The sequence below is a fragment of the Hakea prostrata genome, unplaced genomic scaffold (assembly GCF_041222555.1).
Source record: "Hakea prostrata isolate BN-2017 unplaced genomic scaffold, UWA_Hpros_2 contig_102, whole genome shotgun sequence".
NCBI classification, from domain to species: domain Eukaryota; kingdom Viridiplantae; phylum Streptophyta; class Magnoliopsida; order Proteales; family Proteaceae; genus Hakea; species Hakea prostrata.
The window spans coordinates 172,308-194,687 of record NW_028291221.1 but is presented as its reverse complement, the minus strand read 5'-3'; the positions used below and the strand labels follow the sequence as shown (position 1 = coordinate 194,687).

The 22,380-nt window shown below is 39.7% G+C and overlaps 1 non-coding gene across 1 annotated transcript; it reads right to left on the bottom strand.

The window, feature by feature from the left end:
* Nucleotides 1-1,324: 1,324 nt before the first annotated feature.
* On the bottom strand, nt 1,325-1,431 carry LOC148998882 (small nucleolar RNA R71). Its single transcript, XR_016171091.1, has one exon. It is a non-coding gene; the product is annotated as a small nucleolar RNA R71 (small nucleolar RNA).
* Between the last annotated feature and the right edge of the window lie 20,949 nt (nt 1,432-22,380).

Genomic DNA, 22,380 nt, shown 5'->3' with positions numbered 1-22,380 from the left:
GTTTTACTGCAATACAATTTATTGTCAATGAATTCAGCATGTTATATATTGATTAATTTCGTTTCTTGATTGATCTTTCATGAACGATTGCTATGATTTAGTTAATTGAATCTATATGCTTGTTGAATGGTGTGGGTTAGTTTAATCTTTAATTAGATTGAGTTAATTAGTAGGTTGGATAGGAATACTCAATTATGTCACATTGTCATAATTGGGATTAGGTTTAAATTGTATTCGTATATCATTTCTTCATAGGAATATGCAGATGTTGATTTAGGGTGCTAAAGCATATGTGTATTGGAAAATACCATTATTCCATTTCATTACATGTTCTTGATATATTTTGGGCTGTAGTATTACTATAGTATTTGCATTAGAAATTCAAGGGGAGGGAAATTGATTCCCAACACTCTTTTCACTCACTAAGTTCCTTCTATTGCTCATTCTCATTTCAGTTCTTTAGTTTAATTACCTGTTATTTGATTATTTAGTTCTTCAATGACAAATCAATCTTATTAATCTTGTTTAAATCAGTTTTACTTTTACATTGAAAGTTAAAGATATAATTCTCCGAGGGATCGATATTGTACTTATTATTTACTACTTGATTGCGATATGTACACTTGCGTAACATCTTGAGATAAAAGCAACAAGTTTTTGGCACCGTTGCTGGGGAATTTTGTCATTGATAATTAGTGTAGATGTAATTTCTTGTTTTATCTACTGAAATTTCTTTACTTTGATATTAGTTTTCTTTTATTCCCAGGTGCTTTTACCCTTGTATGAATCCGCTACCTGATCAAGAGTTGATACCCTTTGACTTTGAAATCTGAAAGGACATTTCAGGCTAGAAGAAAGGAGCAGCGAGGTTTAGTAGCAGGTCAAACAATGGCTGAAGCCGTGAGAAATGGGTTGAATAATAATGAGAATAATATGGTAGCTGAGGGTGATGATAAAGATAGGGCCATTAGAGCATATGTTGTTCCAATGTCGCATGAGCTGAATCCAAGTATAGTAAGGCCAGAAATCCAAGCATTACATTTTGAACTTAAGCCTGTCATGTTCCAAATGCTACAAATTGTAGGACAGTTTAGTGGGATGCCAACAGAAGATCCTCATCTCCATCTTAGACTCTTCATGGAAATAAGTGATTTTTTCAAGATACCTAGAGCAACTGAAGAAACCTTGAGATTGAAGCTATTCCCTTACTCATTGCAGGATAGAGCAAGAGCATGGTTGAACTCCTTACCTCCACAATCAATAGCCACATGGAATGATTTATTAGAGAATTTTCATGAAGTACTTCCCTCCAACAAAGAATGCCAAGCTCAGAAATGATATCATTGGTTTTCAACAACTGCATAGTGAATCTTTGCATGAGGCATGTGAAAGATTTAAGGAGCTCTTGCGTAAATGTCCTCATCATGGCATTCCTCATTGGATTCAAATGGAGACTTTATAATGGTTTAAGTGGACAAACTCACTCCATAGTAGATGCATCAACAAAATGGGGCTATATTGGCAAAGTCTTACAATGAAGCTTATGAGATTTTGAAGAGAATGGCCAACAACAACTACCAATGGCCAGCTGAAAGAGGTGCTGCAAATAAGAGAGTGGCAAGGATTTATGAGTTGGATGCAGTGACAGCTTTAATTGCATAAATGTCATCCTTAACTAGTGTGTTAAAATCTGTAAACCAGGCTGCAACTGTACAAACTCAACAAAATACAGCAGTCTCGTGTACAAATTGTAGTGGGGAGCATGCCTTTGATAGTTATTCATCTAACCCAGAATCAGCCTACTATGTTGGTATTTTCAGCAAAGCTAATAACCCATATTCCAACACCTATAATCCTGGTTGGAGGCAGCACCCTAACTTCTCTTGGAATGCTCAAGGATAGATGTAGGCCCATCTTCTATTCCAACTCGACCTTATCAGCTTCCAAGTGCTCAAAAGCAAGTGAAGACTCAGCATATGGAACCTTCTTCATTAATAGAGCTTCTATTGAAGGAGTATATGGCAAAGAATGGTGCAATTATTCATAGTCAAGCATCTTCATTGAGGAATCTGAAAAATCAAGTAGGACAGTTGGCTAATGCTTTAAACAATCGACCTCAAGGATCATTGCCAAGTGATATAGAAAATCCTAGGCGTGAAGGCAAAGAGCATTGCAAAGTTATTTCATTAGTGGAAAACCTCTAGAGCCACCTCATTTAAAGTGTAGCTAACAGAAGGGACCTATTTCTATCCAAGAAGAAAGGGAGAAAGAAGATCCAGTTGTTGTTCAAAAGGAACAATTTGATTATCCAAAACAGAGTGTTGAACCCATGGCTACAGTACCATTGCAACAAAGTTCTCCAGAAAAACTAAGTTATAAACCACCCCTTTTCCTCAAAGATTTCATAAGCAGCAGCAAGACCATCAATTCAAGAAATTCTTGGATGTTTTGAAGGAGCTCCACATCAATATATCATTGGTAGAAGCACTTGAACAAATGCCAAATTATGTGAAATTCATGAAAGACATCCTTTCTAAGAAAAAGAGATTTTGAGAGTTTGAGACAGTAGCCATGACACAAGAGAGTAGTGCCTTCTTGCTGAACAAGCTTCCTCAAAAATTAAAGGATCCTGGAAGTTTCACCATTCCTTGTTGTATTGGAGATAATTATATTGGGAGATCCTTTTGTGATCTTGGAGCAAGCATTAACCTTATGCCAATGTCAATCTTCAAGAAGCTTGGTGTAGGAGAAGCAAGGCCAACTACAGTAACACTTCAGCTGGCTGATAGATCTTTCGTTCATCCTGAATGAAAAATTGAAGATGTGTTGGTAAGACTTGATAAGTTTATCTTCCCTGCTAATTTCATTGTTCTTGATTTTGAAGTTGATAGAGATGTGCCCATCATTCTTGGAAAACCCTTCTTGGCAACTGGAAAGACATTGATTGATGTGCATAAAGGAGAATTGACTATGAGGGTAAATGGAGAGCAAGTCACTTTCAATGTTCTCCAGACAATGAAATCTCCAGATGAGATAGAGCAATGCTCAATTGTAGATGTTATTGAAGAGCTGGTTTTAGAAGAAGTTGAGACAAAGAAGATTAAAGATCCATTAGAGCTTTCATTGGCATCCAAAATTGCACAAGTAGGTGATGAAGCAAGTAGCTACATGGCTTGGTTAGATGCAAGACCAGCTGAGACATCGAGAGGGAGTAGATTTGAACCTCTTGTATTACCTGAGCTTGAAACTAAATCCCCTAAGCCATCAATTGAAGAGCCACCCCTGTGTTAGAATTGAAGCCTCTTCCAGAACACCTTAGGTATGCCTATTTTGGGTGAAGACAAGACATTCCCTGTTATCATTTTAGCAGTGCTAACAGCAGAACAAGAAATATACTACTTAAAGTGCTGAAGAAATACAGCAAAGCATTAGAATGGACCAGATCAAATATCAAGGGAATCATCCCATCAATATGCATGCATAAATTCTACTAGAAGACTCCTTGTAATAATTCTGTGGAGCATCAAAGGAGGCTGAATCCAATCATGAAGTGGTAAAAAAGGAAATCATTGAATGGTTAGATGCTGGGGTTGTGTATCCAATTTCAGACATCAAGTGGGTGAGTCTAGTACAATGTATTCCCAAGAAAGGAGGGATGACAGTTGTGGAGAATGATAACAAGGAGCTGATACCAACAACGATAGTGAGTGGGTAGAGAATATGTATGGACTATAGAAAGCTCAACAAGGCCACAAGGAAAGATCATTTCCCCCTGCCCTTCATTGATCAAATGCTTGATAGATTGCCTGGAAAAGAATATTATTGCTTCTTAGATGGATACTCAGGTTACAATCAAATAGCCATTGCTCCTGAAGATCAACATAAGAACACTTTCACTTGTCCTTATGGTACCTTTTCCTTTAGAAGAATGCTATTTGGTCTATGTAATGCCCCCCGCCACTTTCCAAAGGTGTATGATGGCCATTTTCACTGATATGGTGGAAAAATTTGTTGAGGTATTTATGGATGATTTTTCAGTTTTTGGAGAAACATATGTTGAATGCCTCATTAACTTGGCAAAAATTCTATAGATGTGAGGAAACCAATTTAGTCCTCAACTGGGAAAAATGTCATTTTATGGTTAAAGAATGGATTGTTCTTGGACATAAGGTTTCCAAACATGGTCTAGAAGTTGATAAAGCCAAGGTTGCTATCATAGAAAAATTTCCACCACCATCGAATGTGAAAGGGATTAGAAGTTTTCTTGGCCATGCTGGGTTTTATAGAAGGTTCATAAAAGACTTTTCGCAAATAGCTAAACCATTGTGTAGCTTGGTTGATAAAGAGAGTCAGTTCAGCTTTGATGAAGCATGTATGACAACATTTTTAGAGTTAAAGAAAAAGCTAATCTCTACACCAATCATTGTAGCACCGGATTGGTCTATTCCCTTTGAGGTCATGTATGATGCTAGTGATTGGGCTATAGGAGCAGTTTTGGGAAAGCACAAGAATAAGGTATTCCATTCAATCTATTATGCTAGTCAGACCCTATCGGAAGCACAATTGAATTATACTGTCACTGAAAAAGAACTCTTGGCAGTTGTGTTTGCATTTGACAAATTTAGAGCTTATCTAGTGGGAGCAAAGGTTATTGTATTCACAGATCATTCAACTATAAAATATTTGGTACAAAAGAAGGATGCTAAACCAAGGCTGATTATATGGATCCTATTGCTTCAAGAGTTCAATTTGGAGATAAGAGTTAGGAAGGGGACTGAGAATCAAGTGGCTGACCATCTGTCTAGGTTGGAAAATCCAAACCAAGCAGCTGAATTTGAAATTAAAGAAGTCTTCCCCGATAAACAACTCTTTGTTGTGTCCCTTTCACAAACACCTTGGTATGCTAATTTTGCTAATTATTTAGCCAGTGGACTTCTACCTCCTATGATGCCTACTCAACAAAAGAAGAAATTTTTACATGAGGTTAAAAGGTATTTATGGGATGAATCATTCTTATTCAAGTTATGTGCAGATCAGATATTGAGGCGTTGTATCCCTGAGATAGAAGTAGAGGGTGAGTTGAGGAAATGCCATGACTCCCCATATGGTGGACATTATCAAGGTGATAGGACTGCTGCAAAGGTCTTGCAATCGGGGTTTTATTGGCCAAGTATGTTCAAAGATGCCTATCAATTCATTCAAAAATGTGACAGATGTCAAAGAGTGGGAAACATCTCTAAAAGGAATGAAATGCCCTTAACCAATATCTTGGATCTTCATATGGCAATCTTTACATCCTAGTTGCAGTGGACTATGTATCCAAGTGGGTGGAGGCTGTTGCTTGTCAAACTAATGATGTCAAGGTAGTTATTCAATTCATGAAGAAGAACATTTTCACCAGATTTGGTACACCAAAAGCCATAATCAGTGATGAAGGTTCACATTTTTGCAACAAGTATCTTGGAGCTTTATTGTCTAAGTATGGAGTTCATCACAAGGTTGCCTCAAGCTATCATCCCCAAACAAATGGTTAAGCTGAAGTTTCTAAGAAAATAGTCTGCTCTACAAGGAAGGATTGGTCTATCAGGTTAGATGACTCCCTTTGGGCTTACCGAGCTGCTTACAAAATTCCCTTTGGAATGTCACCATATCAACTAGTATTTGAAAAGGCTTGCCATCTACCCTTGGAACTAGAGCATAAGGCATACTGGGCAATTAAGAAATTCAATCTTGAATCTACTTTGGCTGGTGAAAAGTGAATGCTACAACTCCATCAACTTGATGAGTTTAGGCTTCAAGCATATGAGAATGCCAAGCTCTATAAGGAGAAAGTTAAGAAATGACATGATAAAAAAATCTTGAATAGGGTATTTGAACCAGGCCAGCAAGTTCTACTGTTCAACTCAAGACTTAAACTATTCCCAGAAAAGCTGAAATCCATATGGCCAGGTCCATTTACAATAGTGACAGTATTTCCACATGGAGCAGTGGAATTGCAAGAGGGCAGCTCTAACAGGAAATTTCTAGTCAATGGGCAACGGATCAAGCATTATTATTGGGGTGCACCATTGGAGCGTAACAAATCTTCAATCAACCTTCAAGATGCTTAAAAAAAAGGGAGGCCACCCAATTTCATTATTTTTAGTACAGTTGTTGGTCATTAGTTAATTAGGTGCGTAATAAAGTTTGTGGGTAGTTTACAATTTTTTTTCTTACTCTTCACTTGATCATAAAACTGAAAGATGACTTGATGACATGTATTTTTGATGTGCAGGGAGTGTGGAAAACACAAAGAGATTGAGTGGTTGTTTTACCAAATTGGGCAGTAAACCCAACTGCTGAACAGAGCATGGGTCAGTACCCGGAGAATTCACTATCTTTGCTACAGCCTTGCTGCAACAAAGTTTTGTTCAGTAGCTACAGGTCTTGCATCCTCTGCTACAAATTGTATTATGTGTTCGTTGTCACAACAATGTTGCAGCAACGCCACAACAAACTTTTATCATCTAGCTACGGGTCTTGCATTCTCTGTTACAAATAGCATTTTGTGTTCATTACCACAACAATGTTGCAGCAACTCCACAGCATGGTTAAACCCACTCACCTGACCCCGTTTAACCTCGGACCCAACCAACCCATAGTTTCCACACTTCTAAACCCCTCTTAAACCATTGCTGACCCATACTGACTCAAACCCATTTTTCAACCATCTTAAACCAATACTGACCCAAACCCATTAAACCCATCTTTTTCAAAACCAAAATCCACCAAAAATCAAAACACCCAAAAACCTAACGGCACCTTTGTCGTCTCCACTACAACTCCTTTGCATCGCCTCTTTCCTCCTCTGCTTTCTCCAACAAATTTCCACCTCCATTTGCACCCTCTTACCTACATTCACCCACCCTTGTGCTTCCTTCTTCACCGATCATCCCTATCCCACCAAAACCCTAACTTTTTCCCCCATTCTACCGTCGCTTCACTTCCCTGTGGTCTACTGGTGCTGTGCTAGGCTTCTTGCAAGTTTTGTGTGTTTCTACGCTCCATCTTCACTACACCACATCAGCTAAGTGTTCTCCCCATCTCTTTTCGTTCATTCCATATTTTTGAACTTTATGTTTGCTGTGTTTGTGTCGTCTTCTCTGTTCATTTTTTTTTTCTGTGGTTGGTGTGTTTGTTCTTGTTTTGTCTTAGTTTTTTTTTGTTTGTTTGTTTTCATTAGGCGTTGTGCACTTTTTTGTTTGTTTTAGGTTGTGTTTTGGAACCAACACCACTTGCGAAATTTTTTTTTTATGTTTCATTGTTCTTCTCTGTTTCTTTGTGTTCTCATTTGTTTTTATCTCAGTGTTGTTGTTTCCCCTCTAATCCCTATATTCCTTGTGTTTGTTTGTTCGTTGTAGTTCTTTTCTATAGTCTTATAACTTTGTTTAGCCTGTCGTGTTTGTGCTTGTTTGTTCATCCCTGTCTTTGGTTGTGTGTTTATTTCATTGTGTTTTTCTGTGCTTTGCACCAGCCACTTGTATTCCCTTAGTAATGGCCCCTAAGAATAAGAGCAGATCTGACCCTAGTTCTAGTGCTTCCCTGGCTCCCCCTATTTTTGACTCTCCCACGGCTGAGGCCCGCTTCACATCCATCTCCAACAAGAATATTTTTTAGGAGAAGGGGTTTAAATTAAATCCCACTGAGGCACAAGACTTTCCATTCATCACGTCCATCATAGCTGGGCATAAATGGGAACAATTTTGTACCCATCCTGGTGCATACATTCCATCCCTTGTCTATGAATTTTATGCCAATCTCATTGCCCTATCTCAAGACCAGTGTCTGTTAGGAGGGTTCAGGTCCCTATAGATAGTCAAACCCTTAATGCCTTTTATGGTTTGGAGAATGTAGAGGATGAGCACAATGCCCATCTTGCTTCGGCAGACCCTACTGCCTAGCATAATATTCTCCCTGATTTATGTTCTCCTGGCACAGAATGGTCTGTATCCCCCCAAGGTGCATTAACTTTCGCCCGCCAGTCCTTGAAACCAGCGGCCAAAATATGGTACCACTTCTTACAGACATGCTTAATGCCCTCCATGCATATCCAAACTGTTTCAGTGGATAGAGCTTTGGTCCTACACTCTATTTTGGAAGGGCATCGGATTAATGTGGCTCACTGCATTCATGAGGCCATCTGTGCTTGTGCCGCTAGGCAGGGTGGTAGTTTAGCCTTTCCGTCTTTAATTACTGCTTTGTGTTTGGCTAACAATGTTCCTGTGCAGGATTCTGATGCCCGTACACCTAACAAAGGTGCCATTACATGTTACATCATCACTCGCATGCTTACTCCTGCTACTGCTCCCACCTCCAATGCACCACCTCCCTGCTCCTGCCAAGGCCATTCCACCCACTTCTTCCACCCCTGGCGCTTCACCCTCTCTTTACACTCAATTGGAACAACGCATCAATCAAATGGAAGTCACATAATGTCACATTATGCTGGAACATCAAATCACTCGTGACATCCTCACGGATTATTTGTCTTATGTGGCTGCCCGTGACCACACACTTGAGTCTAATTTGAGGATGAACAGCACCCGGTTCACATCTTTCCCCGCTTTTCCCACCCAAATCCTTGCTCCTCCTTGTGGCACCCTAGGGAACTACATTCCAGATGATGAAGATGAGGATGCAGCTTTGTTCTCTCTCTCTCTCTCTTTTTTTTTTTTTTTGTCCCTACTTTATTTTTCTTTCTTTTGCTATGAGGACACTGCTCATCTTAAGTTTGGGGGTATGCTTGGTCCTGATTCCAATCATTGTATATGTCATCTTGTCATCTTTCTTTTATAGATGTTCTTAGTTTCTTTATTGTTTTTAACTTTCTGTTGTGGTTCACTTTAGATGCTGAATCTTTTGATCTAGTTGTTAGTTTTTGAGTTGTTGTCGAGCATTCTAGAGTCAGGGTCTTGTTAGATTGTTTATTGTTAAGTCATTTTATTGGTTGTTTGTTTTGTTGTTTGAGGCCGAAGCAATGTCTGTAGATATTTGTTTTGAAAATGTTTTGTGTATTCAATCTGTGCTAGTATGTGATTTGGATGGTTGTTAGTTAATGAGAATGTCAGTGCTTCTTAATCTGATTTTGTTGGAGATCTTAGCACAAGTCTGCTATATTATTATGATGTCTGCATTTACTCATTTTTGTAGTGTCATATCATTGAACACCAAATGAGGTTTCAAGCTCTGGAGAACCTGGGAACAGTTGGACCAATGTGAAAGTTTAGGATTTTAGAATTGGTTGAATGAAAGCCTTGAGACTTACACATTAGGGGTCCCCATTTGAGTGTTTTCAAGAATTTTTGTGCATTGTACGTTGGCTAAGGTTTGACCCCCTCCCTTACCCCACAAGAATAATGCTCCGCTGTTTTGGGCTGCCTAGTAACCAAGAATATGCATGTAACCCATGTGTATTTTTTACGTCAACAGTGGCCTGGAATATGAGCACATATATATAAAAAAAATAATTAAAAAAACAAGAGAGAGAAGAATAATGCTCCACTGATTTGGGCTGCCTAGTAACCAGGACTATGAATGTAACCCATTGTGTACATTGGCGCCAACAGTGGCCCGAAATATGAGCATGCAAAGGCACTCTTGTTTTCGATCTTGTTGAGTAAACAGGTATCTTCATCACAAATGAGTGATGTTCGTGTAAAAAGGCAAGATGAGAACGGCAGCATATGTAAAAAAAATAAAAAAAAAAAGGTTCATAAAGAATAAGTTTGGGGGTCAAATACTCAAAATAGTGTGAACAAGTTTTTGGGGTGTAAAAGGATATGGGTCTCTAATTAGTGGAGAGGTCATCATTTGGTCAACATATGAGATCAATGAACTAACTTGAGGACCATGATTCAGCTGGACTAGGGTAATTTGGGGCAAGATTCTTAACTTTCACACACACACTTAAGGGCATCCTTATGAGTAAAGTATGACATCTAAGTGTTATTGGCCAGACGTGTTGGATCTGAAAAATTAGAAAAAGATTGAGAGGCAACTTCTGTCTAACATCCATCCTATTGCATGATTAAGCCAGATTATTTGCTTTTATTTTCTTTTGTTCTCTTAATGCTTTCATTAGTAGTTAGTTTGTGTTTTCATTTTTCTTTATTGCTTGAGGTCAAGCAATGTCTTAAGTTTGGGGGTGTGATAACTCTATGAAATAGAGTTAAGATTGGTAACTTTATACTTGAGATGGCTTGATTTAGAAGTATTTTATCTTTTTTTTGGTGTTAGTAGTCATTAGTTGTTGTTTTATTGAGTCTTAACATGTTGCATCTTGAAAAGGTCATTATTGTCATTCTTGCATGAATTTCTCTTCAATTTAGTGGATGAATTTGATTAATTCTCTTTCTCTTGAAAAATGTAGGTGAAGATCCATAATAGAAGAAGAACCTGTTATCTAATTTTGCTGTAAAGTTTGTTGTAGCATTACGAAGCATAATATTCTCAGATCCAATTCAAGTGGAAATGACCAGAAGGGGCTAACTAAAGAGGACGTTACTCTTGTAAATACATGATTGTTCTCAGCCCTTGATCTCAGGAGGAATGTCTAATCCTATGGCAAGTTCTACCCTAATGATTGAATGCATTTATGGAAGAAAGAGAGAAGAGGCTAAGGGGAGAAAAGAGGATGAGGCAGAACAAAAGACACGGAAGAGGAGCTAGACTTGTACGGAAGTAGGGAGAGCTGCTGGAGAAGGGAGCTGCTATAGAGAAGACTGGAGTTCGTGTGGAAACATTGCAGCTCTTAGTTTCTTTCAGTTTTATAACCCTATCTTCTTTTTTTCTAACTTAATGATAACTATATCTATTTCTTTGTATTTGATTTCTGTTATGGGCTAAATTTGTGCTGTGTTGGGATGATAATAGTACCTAAACCTGAATTTGAGATGTAGCTATTAAGTGTTCTTTAGTTTTACTGCAATACAATTTATTGTCAATGAATTCAGCATGTTATATATTGATTAATTTCGTTTCTTGATTGATCTTTCATGAACAATTGCTATGATTTAATTAATTGAAAAGTTAATTGAATCTAGATGCTTGTTGAATGGTGTGGGTTAGTTTAATCTTTAATTAGATTGAGTTAATTAGTAGGTTAGGTAGGAATACTCAATTACCTCACATTGCCATGATTGGGATTGGGTTTAAATTGCATTCGTATTTCATTTCTTCATAGGAATATGCAGATGTTGATTTAGGGTGCTAAAGCATATGTGTATTGGAAAATACCATTATGCCATTTCATTCCAGGTTCTTGATATATTTTCGACTGTAGTATTACTATAGTACTTGCATTAGAAATTCAAGGGAAGGGAAATTGATTCCCGACACTTTTTACACTCACTAAGTTCCTTCTATTGCTCATTTTCATTTCAGTTCTTTAATTTAATTACCTGTTATTTGATTATTTAGTTCTTCAATCACAAATCAATCTTGTTAATCTTGTTTAAATCAGTTTTATTTTTACATTGAAAGTTAAAGATATAATTCTCCGAGGGATCGATATCGTACTTATTATTTACTACTTGATTGCGATATGTGCACTTGCATAACATCTTGAGATACAAGCAATAGATACCGGAAAGGATCGCTAGGGGCGAGGAATGGACGTATTGGAATCTAAGTTGATATAACTAAGTAGAAGACTTGGATTTGGCTAGGCTTTACCCTGACATGCGCCAATACTTAAACCGATGGTGATGTGAGAGAGTAGTGACCTAAACCCCAGCCATGGAATGTCCTAGAGAGATGCAGGACCCAACTACTCCGGCAGAGCCCAAGATACCAAGATGGTTGAGGGAGAGTGACTGGCCTACCCAACGAAATATGGTGCTATGGCTTAAAGCATGTTTGCCTATAGATACCAGCATACATAGAGTTAGTTTCATATATGCATTGTCTGCTTCATATCATATTGCATCATGCTATGTTCTATTATCATGTTATTTATGTTGCTTTGGAATAACTTGCCTTACTAAGTTCTTTTGAACTCACTCCTTTCGTGCAAACATCTTTTGTTAGATTATTCTAAAGGTGAATATGACTATGACGGCTAGTATGATGAAGCGCAAACCGATGAAGCATATGACACTCAAGGTGCTAGCAATTAAGAAGATTACGGTGAAGATCCCCTATGTGATAATGCTGCATACCAGGATTAGCCTTGCCTTGGAGTGGAAGCGACCGTGCTTAGCCTCTAAAGTTTATGTCTATGAAGACATCCTCTATAAAGTAGAAGAAACTCTAGTTTAGTTAGATTACTTCTTTCTTTCTTTTGGAACCAATTGTAATCTTTCTTTTGATCTTTGAACTACATTTCCGTTGTATTCGTGGAGTAATATTCCGCCTCACTCTACATTTTGACTTATATTATATTTGTATCATTTCCGCACTCTGATGAGTATATCGTTAATGTTTTGATCTCTTAATTAATATTGTTAACCTTGATTTAGTCTTGTTCTTGATTATATTATTGTGAATGTAGGAGGTTGATTTCCTCAATACTGATCCTCGGAGCTGTGGATCACACACTTGGGTATGCCAGATAGAGTAACGGCTGGGTGGATGCGACATTGGCTACTTTCTTTTGATAAGCAACATTTCAGTATAAGGTTACTTCTCAAACTTCATCAATGAACTCCAGATTTGCTCTAAGCCCTTCTTCGTTTTGGATCTCATTGAAGCATGTTGACCTTAGCGATCCCGCCAATACCTCCACAGGGACCAGCGCCTCCATTCCATAGGATAGTTTGAAAGGAGTCTCCCCCGTTGGAGTTCTTGATGAGGTTTTTTAGGCCCAAAGAACTTGAGGGGGTTCTTTGACCCACTGCTTACGACTTTCCTCTAATCGCCTTTTAATACCGTCCAACAAGGTGCGGTTGGTAACCTCTACCTACCCGTTGCATTGGGGGTACGCTACTGAGGCCTTCTTGAAGTTAATGTGATAAGTTCGGCAAAAAACTTCGAACACAGGGTTATCAAATTGAGTTCCATTACAGTATCTTAGGTAAACCGAATCTGTATATAATCTTGTTGAGGACAAATTTCTCCATCTGTTTTTTCGTAATGGTTGCCACAGCCTCCGCTTCTACCCACTTGGTGAAGTAATCGATGGCCACGATCATGAACTTTCTTCCCCCAGACGTTGGCGGGAATGATCCCAAAAGATCCATTCCCCACCTTGCGAATGGTACTGGACAATGAATCACCAACGAGACTACAAGGAACCTTTGGATTGAGGAATGCAATTGACAAGGCTCACAGTGGCGAACATAGTTTTGTGCATCTTTTACCATGGTTGGCCAATAGACTCCTTGCCTCAAGATCTTGAAAGCCAATGCTCTAGCCCCCATGTGAGCTCTGCAAATTCCCTCATGGACCTCTGCTAAAGCATAATGAGAGCCTGTTGGACCCACACATTTTAGTAGTGGCCCCTCCACAGATCGCTTATACGGAATTCCCTCTATCAGAGTGAACTTCGCTGCTGGTCTTTTTATGGTATTAGAGTGAGCCTGATCCTCTGGGAGTTGATCATGCTTCAGGTAAGCTATCAATTCATCCATTCAGGAAGGCTCCGTCTCCTCTATTTCCATCATTTTCCAAGAGTCAATGTTAGGTTTGTGAAGGGTCTCTTAATAAACTAAAGCCTCTATGTCCAATATGCCGACAAAAGCTAGTTTGGCCAATATGTCGGCCTTTGAGTTTTCTTCCCTGGGGACTTGGATGAATTCGCATTAGTTGAAGTTAACCTTCAAACCATTTGCCATGGCCAAATACCGCTCATTTTTCTTCCCTGGCTTTGTAGGTGCCTTTCACTTGGCTCACTATCAGCTGGGAGTCGCTATGTATCCTTAAGTTTCAAGCACATAAAGAAATTGCCAACCGAAGTCCTGCTAACAGCACTTCGTATTCGGCCATATTATTTGTTGCTGAGAAGGCAAAGCACAATTCATAGTTGATGATGAAACCACCTGGACTCTCTAGTACTAGACCTGCTCTGCTTCCAATGGCGTTACTCACTCCATCCATGAACAGGGTCCAAGTTTCAGTGGGCCTCTCTTGGTCTTTTTCAGTATTCCATAACCGTCGATTCTACTATGAAGTCTGCTAACGCTTGGCCCTTTATTGCCGTTCTAGGCTGAAAATCTATTTGGTGTTCACTCAACTCCATGGCCCACGCGACCATTCTTCCCGCCAAGTCTGGTCGATGTAAAATCTTTTTCAGAGGAGCATTGGTAAGGATGGTCAATGGATGAGCCTGGAAGTAAGGCCTTAACTTCCTGATAGATACCATTACTGCTAAGGCCAGCTTCTCAATTTCAGGATATCTAGTTTCCACATCCAATAGAACATAAGAGAGATAATAAACAGGCTTTTGGATGCCTCCATCTTCTTGAATCAACACCGAGCTTACAGCCTTAGGGGATGAGGCAAGATACATGAACAAATTCTTTTTGGGGGTGGGACACACCAAAATCGGAGATGAACTCAACTTGCTCTTTATCTCTTCAAAAGCGCCCTGATATTCTTCAATCCAGATCATCTCTGTTGTGGTGTTGAGAGTTTTCAATGCCGCGAAGAAAGGTTGGCAACATTCCCCCCATTTCGCCAGGAAATGGCTTAAGGCTGCTACCCTTCCAATCAAGCACTAGATTTCCTTCATGGTTCGGGGTGGCTGCATGTATATGATTGCTTTGATTTTATCAGGTTTTGCTTCGATGCCCCACTACGAGACCATGAACCCCAAGAACTTTCCAGATGACACTCCAAATGCGTACTTCTCTAGGTTTAGGCGCATCTTATACTTTCGAAGGAAGTTGAAGACCTCCGACAAGTCAAGAATGTGGTCCTTTGGGTCGACGCTTTTGACTAGCATGTCGTCTACATAGACTTCCATGTTTCTTCTAATCTGTTCACTGAAAATTTTGTTAATGGCTCACTAATAAGTGGCTCCAGCGTTCTTCAGACAAAAGGGCATCACCTTATAGTAGTAGCTCTCTCTATTGGTCATGAACACTGTATGAACTTTATCCTTAGGGGCCATCAAGATTTGATTATACCCTGAATAAGTGTCCATGAAGCTTAACGCCCCATGTCTGGTCATTGCGTCGATAAGAAGATCGGTTCTGGGTAGGGGGTAACAGTCTTTCGAGCAGGCCTTGTTTAGATATGTGTAATCCGTACAAATTCTCAATTTTCCACTAGCTTTTTTGACCATTACCACATTGGCTAATCATTTTGGGCACTCAATTGGTGAGATATAGCTGGATTTGGCAAGTTTCTCGGTCTGTCTCAAATAGCGCATCGTTTCTTCTCGGTAAAGAAGTTCCTTCTTCTTTGAACTACAGGAGTGGCCCCCTTGTTGATCCATAGATGATGTTTTGTGATGCCTCTGTCGATTCCTGGCATGTCCTCAGCTGACCAAGCAAAGATGTCAACATTTTGGGCCAGAAAAGAGATCAATTCTCTTTTGAAGCTTTCCAGTTGCTTAGAACCCACATTCTCTCCCGCTTAGGATGTGCTAAGCTCAAAGGGACCTTTTGTAACCTTTCTACTAGTTCACCCCGCTATAGCTGGCTCTCATCCCGATCATCGCACACTTTGACGATGAGGGTTATCCCTGCGACTAGGGTCGCTGGCTGCTTGCGAATGAAGTTTAGGTAGCAAATCCTAGACTGCCTCTGATCAGTTTTGCAAATCCCTGCTCCCTCCGTGGTGGGAAATTTCATCATCATGTGTTTGGAGGAAATTACCACACCCAGCGTTGTCAACGTGGGGCACCCCAAGATTATATTGTACGCTGAGAGGTTTCGTACAACCATGAACATAGTAGGTACGATTACATGTTGAGGGAAAGTTCCCACAGTCAGATCCAGGTAAATGTTCCCTTCCACGGTGGTGGAACTTCCAGCGAAGCCATAGAGTAGGGCTGTGGTTGGCTGAAGGGCTTCTTGGTCAATTTTAAGCATTCAAAAAGCATCCAAAGAAAAGATGTCTGCTGATGATCCTGTGTCTACCAAAACCCTATAAATCAAGTGGTTTGCCAATCTGAGCTTGATGTCAATAGCATCCTCATGCCAGGTATAAACATCAATAAGCTCCTTCTCGGCGAAGATGATCGGTTCGCTTTGGACAAAACGTATTATAGTAACAGGCTCAATGGTGCTTATGACACGTGTCCCTTGCCTCATTTCCTGACCGACCCGGGAGTGAGCCTTTCAAATATCGTATTTATTCGAGGAAGGTCCTCGTCCCTTGGGTCCATTGGAGCTTTTCCCATAGATCCCAGTCCTTCAGTAGGAGGGTTTCTGCTGCACCTTCTTGGTGAGGGTGAGACCTCTCAACAATGGGTGGCCTTCACATGTTGATCCAGATGTCCTCTAGCGATCAGCTTTTTGAATTCAATCTTTAACATGCAGCAATCGTTTGTGTGATGCCCCTTGTCCTTATGGTATTGACAGTATTTTGCCATGTCTGCTCTATTTTGTGGGCGCGCCTACAACTTTCCAGGGACTTTCAACAACCTAGATTCTCTCGAGTCAAAGATCTGCATAAATACTACAGATCTTCTACTATCTTCTTGTGTGACACCCAGCCCAAATCTAGCCCGAAGACCTGATCTGTTTTGGGTGAAGTAGGGTTTGTTTAATGTTGACTTTGAAGTTTGACCGTGATTTCAGTTTTACTATCTTTTAAAATCTTAGGAAGCCATGTCAAACCTTTCCCTTAGGGTTGATTCAATGTCCCAAAATGAAGGAAGATGTCCTTGTGGGCCATCTCAGTAGAAGATATGGTGTTCGACCCAAAACCCATGGATATTGATGATGGTGTTTCCTTATGGAAACCTTTTTTGATTTGGAGTTGAACTACTCATTTGTGAAGAAGAACTTGGTTGATGGACCTAAAGCTTAGTTGGACCTGTTTTGAAGACTTCCCTCCATACTAGGTAAGTAGTATGATGTGTTGAAAGAAGCCCATCCAAAAATATTGAAGTTAGGCCCATTAAATCTTTTGTTTTGAACAAGCTGTCCAGGCAGTGGCATTTTGGTAATTTTCTGTTTTGAAGGTTTTTAAAAGTTTTATTTCTTTTAATTTCGTGGTAAGCTATCCTACCATGTTTCTAAACCTCTTGATGGCGTGGGAAGGACCTTAGAACTTTCTCTTTGGCAACCAATCAACCAACAGGGTCAGTTTGGTCAGTTTAGTGAAACCCTAGTAATTCTTGAACTCTTTGTGCTATTTAAAGGGGGAACTCCATGTTTTTCACTCTCAATCTGTTTCTAAGCCTTGGAGAACGTGGGAAGATCCCTAGAACCTCTCCTTCGAAGCCAAGGAAGATCCTCAAGCATTTGTTCAGATTTCTTCATCGGTTTCTCTTCTATGAGGTTAGTATTCAATTTGTTTCTTCTTTAATTCATTCTTTCTTCTCTACTTTTGATTTTCTGATCATGAGAGGGGTATTACACTACTGTAATGACCTCTTCTCTAATTCTTTTAGCCCTTGAGTGAATCCCCCAATTCACTCTATGATCTTGAAGCTATATGGCGATGATCCTTGAATTTGACTCCACCAAAGATCTTGATGATACTTTCCCTGAATTTTCTACCTATCTTTATGATTGTGGGGAGGGTCTCATACTATTACCATGACCTTCCCTTTTGTCCTCATGATTGAGGAGTTGATCCCTAATATTCCTTGGACCATTGGAAACCAAAAGGGTGAGATTTTGAGGGGAAATTCTTGGGTAACTTTCATGAGAGGGTAACCAATTGGCAACCCTTTTATTTTCTATTAATTCATTTGGACCCTCCTCGAAACCTTTCTTGATTGTAAATTCTTTGCCCTAAGGGGGAATCTTTATTCTCCTTAGTCTTTCTGTGGGATACACGGATTCTTGTTAGTAAATCCCTAATTGTATGATTTGAATTTCTTTCCTTTCACTTTAATTGAGAACCTTATTTTCTCTCATTAGTAGACCCTTCCTAATTCCATTCTTTATTTTGAAATACTAATGAGATATTCCTTTATCTATCTTGGGTTGTTTTTGTGAGGATTAATTATGGGTAACTCTCATGGGAGGTAACCAACTCTCATGAGAGGTAACCATATATGAAACCCTAATGTTCTTTTATCTGTTGGAAACTCCCCAACACCTTTTTAGATTGTGCATTCTTTGTTTCTCTTTCCCTTGGGTGATATTTGTGTTAACTTAAACTTGATCATCTTTATTCTCTTGTTTTATTGGCTATCAATTTATTTCCCTTCATCCGGTGCTCTCAACCTTTTCATTGGGAGCCAAAAAAGGGAGAAACCCTAACCTCTTGGATCAAACCAAGAACCCTTAGTTTGATCTTGTTAACAGCCAATCAATGTGTTTTCTTTACTAAAATTGTAACCTATCATTCTCTAATTCTTTATCCTTGATCACACTATATTTTCTTCATGATCCATGTTTAACCTAATTAGGATTTCTAATTATTCTTTCTTCGTTCTTGTTCTTGATTGAGATCAGGAAAAAGATGATGCATCCTTGCAACCATCTATTCCATGATCTCATTCTATTCTTTGAGATCTATGATCATCATGATCTTAACCCTAGCCAATAGAGTCTTGAAACCTTAACCCTAACCCTTGAATGATCTTTCTGGAAACCTTTTGTAACCTTCCATGTGAGGGAAACCTCATGGGTAATGTTTCTATTAACCTAAACTAGATTTCCTATGATTTCTTGTTATTTTCTTGATAACAAGCATTCCCTCTCTTTCCGTGATCATAACCTTTTCATGAGCCATATGTTATGATGAAACCCTATTCCCTTTATTATTGACCTATTGAGATTGATTTCTCGGACTATGATCTCCCCCATGTCTTCATTTGGGTTAGGTTGTACTTGGTCTTCAACCCCATGAGCAAAGCACCCTTGTATAGCAATATACATGGGGGCGGTTGCTAGTGGCGGTCGATTGAACCAAGCGACCGCCTGTAGCGACCGCCCGGTTCTGTTTTTGAGGTTTTGCCCTATTTTGCCCCCTGATCGTTATAAATAGCATCCCTCACCCTATTAACGCATTATTATGTTCGGGATTGCTATTTTGGGCGATAGGCGGCTGTGGAAACGTGCGGGATTCAGGTCTGAAGTGCTATTATTGTTATGAAACTTTTTCTCTTCTATTCTTGGTGATTCTGATTAAGGTAATGAATCTCCATCTGCAATTCTCTTCTTTTTAACCTCTAATTGATATGAACCCATCCCCTTTTTGTTAGTGGTTACCCAATTGATTTGTTGTACTCCCTTTCCAATGTTCTTGATGAGATCCTGTCCGTAAACGAATCCTCGCATTTGTTAATGGATAGATCCACAAGGGAGAGTTTCGGGTAATCCATTTTTGGTGTTTGTTAGGTTTCCCTTCACCTATTGTCTTTAGGAGTTTAGATTCGAGACTTAGGCCATGATCACTCGAAATCCGGATTGAAAACGGATGATCAGAAGCCTGAGTTTCAGATCTGAAACTCTCTGTTTTTGGGGCTGTCACTAGTGGTGGTCGCTCAACCTAAGCGACCGGCTCAAGCGACCGGCCGGTTTCCAGTGTCTGTGTAAGTTTGATTTTGGATTTGTTTTGACTCTTGACTTTTAATATTCTTGTAACCCTATGCCGAGGTGTTCTCTGTTTCAAGTAAAAGTCTTATAATAGTTTCTGGAATTCAAGTTAGAGGAATTTTGCATAACTACGGGTAAGGACATGCATTCTTATTTATATGCAATTACATATACATGATGATTCTGTTGTTCTATTTATTATGCGTTGATCATGTAACTTCTTGTAATTGTATAAGGCATGTGAATCTTATTGTACACTTGTTGTTTGTGGTGTTCCTTAATGTACTTCATCTTTTATGATATTGCACAACTGTTCATGATATGATAAAGAGTGATGTAGTGTAGTTGTGATGGAAGGGGTATTCCATTGGGATATCTTGGCTTGGGATATCAAAGGGCTGTGGTATGGGACACATGCTCACAGATGTCTCCAGCACTATCATGATTACTGGATGACATACTTAGGAGTGTCTAGAATTGCATGGCTAGGTACCCCACATGCTACTACCTTTTCGGCAGGGGAATTGAAGCCGAGTGACCCGTGACAATGGTGACGTGACTATGTTTCATCCTACTGTGGTAACCAGTCCGTGCGGAGACTCAGTGGTCCACTGTTGGTCATGCAATGGTAGGGTTGCATATGTTAGGGTTGGGCTCATGGATGTCCAAAGAGCGGACCGGGTGTCGCGAGGAGTCATGAGAGCATCCGCCCCAATAATATGTGCATGACCATAGGGTTAAGGAGTGGAGTCCAACAGCGGTAGCCAGTCCATGAAGGTTCTCACTCCTAGGTTGCGAAGGATACTTGTAATATCCAGCCCTATTCTAACCTTGACCCTGACCCGGATCCACTGTTGTATTCAAGTCCGAGGACCCGAAGCGGTGGAAAAAGAGATTTATGGACCATTCTGATTGATGATCATGATTCGGAGACCGAGCCCATGGACATTGACAATGATACCCCTTGCTTAAATGCATTGTCAGTGTTTAAGGAAAGTCTGCGCATCGGAGAAGATTAATATGGTTGATGTACCAAATGACCTCCTGTGCACAATCCGAAGGTATTCCCCGAAACTAGACTTCTTGATTGAATTGTGGAAGAAAACCTCACTCAATTTGACCTTGTATAGCCTTTCAAATCCCTAATTGAAGTTGCTGTTCTAAACCTGAGTTTTCTACTGAAAATATTTTGGTCGATCATTTTGGTCGATACCATCGACCAAGGACCATCGACCAAAACATCCCAGTCTGCCAAGTTAATGATTCCATGGAATATTCCTTTTCTATTTAATATGACCTCGAGCCTTGAGCCTTTTGCAATCATTTTTCTCACCTGGGAACGTGGGGAGAGCTTCCCAAAGCAGCTCCTTGGTTAGTGTGAAGGGTATCTCATCAAAGACACTTAGTTTATCATTGATTCTTGTCTTCATCTTCCACACTAAGGTATGACTCCTCCTTCCACTCTCTACCCTACTCTTTCTATTGTCATCTTGCTGATGGGACATTTGGAATGGTGCTGCAACCTTGCAACCACCACTCCAAGTGCCTACTCATGCTCAATCCATGATTCCCTTAGCCATTCATTGATGCTAATGCTTATATCTCATGCCTAGCATATGTATTCCATGATTTACCTATTAACATCATACCATTTGATATCAAACTGAGCTATAGAGTGTATTATGTTCATGTTTAACATTGCCATATGATTCCAATCGAATTTCTATTAGTTCCTCTAGCTATTGCATGCTATTCCTCATCAATGCAATCAATTCCAATTCATGCCATGATGTTTATCACTTGAACTTGATAGCTCAATTTGGGGCTTTTTAATTAGACCATTGGATTGGGTTAATTCCTTGATTTATAGTGTCCTACTACTGTTGTTAAGTATGCCTCCAAGTTTCAGATTGATCCGAACACCGGAAGACTCATTTCGGACCAAAATCCCCAAAATCCACTATTCTGCCCCGAGGACAAGTTTGGTCGATACTTTTGGTCGATACCATCGACCAAGACCATCGACCAAAGTTGTTGCCGACAAAGAACCTTGGTCAGTTTTGACCCAAATGACATCCGATCTTCCCGACTTCTTTTCTAACTTATTATTGATGTTTGTTTAGGGCCTTAACAATTCTATTGGACTATTCTTGGTATTCTCAATTCATCATCAACTCATCCAAGGTAAGGATGGTTATATCCAGAAACATATAAGTCATCAAATATTGAACTGTGCTTTAATTAAAGAATGAAATCCCTAAATTCCTTTCAATCATTATGAGACTGTTATATATGTGTTAGAACAGTAGCATTTAAATCTTTATACTTTTGTTGTGTTACTTTATCATTTGATTTGCTTATGATTATAATGATTCATTTCAACATCATGATTTGATTACTATTGTGAATATGCATTGGATGCATGAGAAATGATGAGATTTGATGTGTGATTGCTTACGTATGACTTGGGATTTGGGGGGTGTCCTACTTACACTTCTGTCTTTGGGCATCGGAGGGAATAGTATGGGATGTTCTCCGATGGTGCCTATTGACACTCTCCCGAGTTATTGGATGACATACATAGGATTGTCTAGTTGTGTGGCTAGGTTCATCCTTGTCGTGTCGACCCGAATCGGAAGGGCATTGAGACCGAACAACCCGTGGTAGTGTATGGTTGGATGGGCGCTCTAGGCCGGTAACCAATCCGGTAGGGGACATAAACCATGCTACGGATACC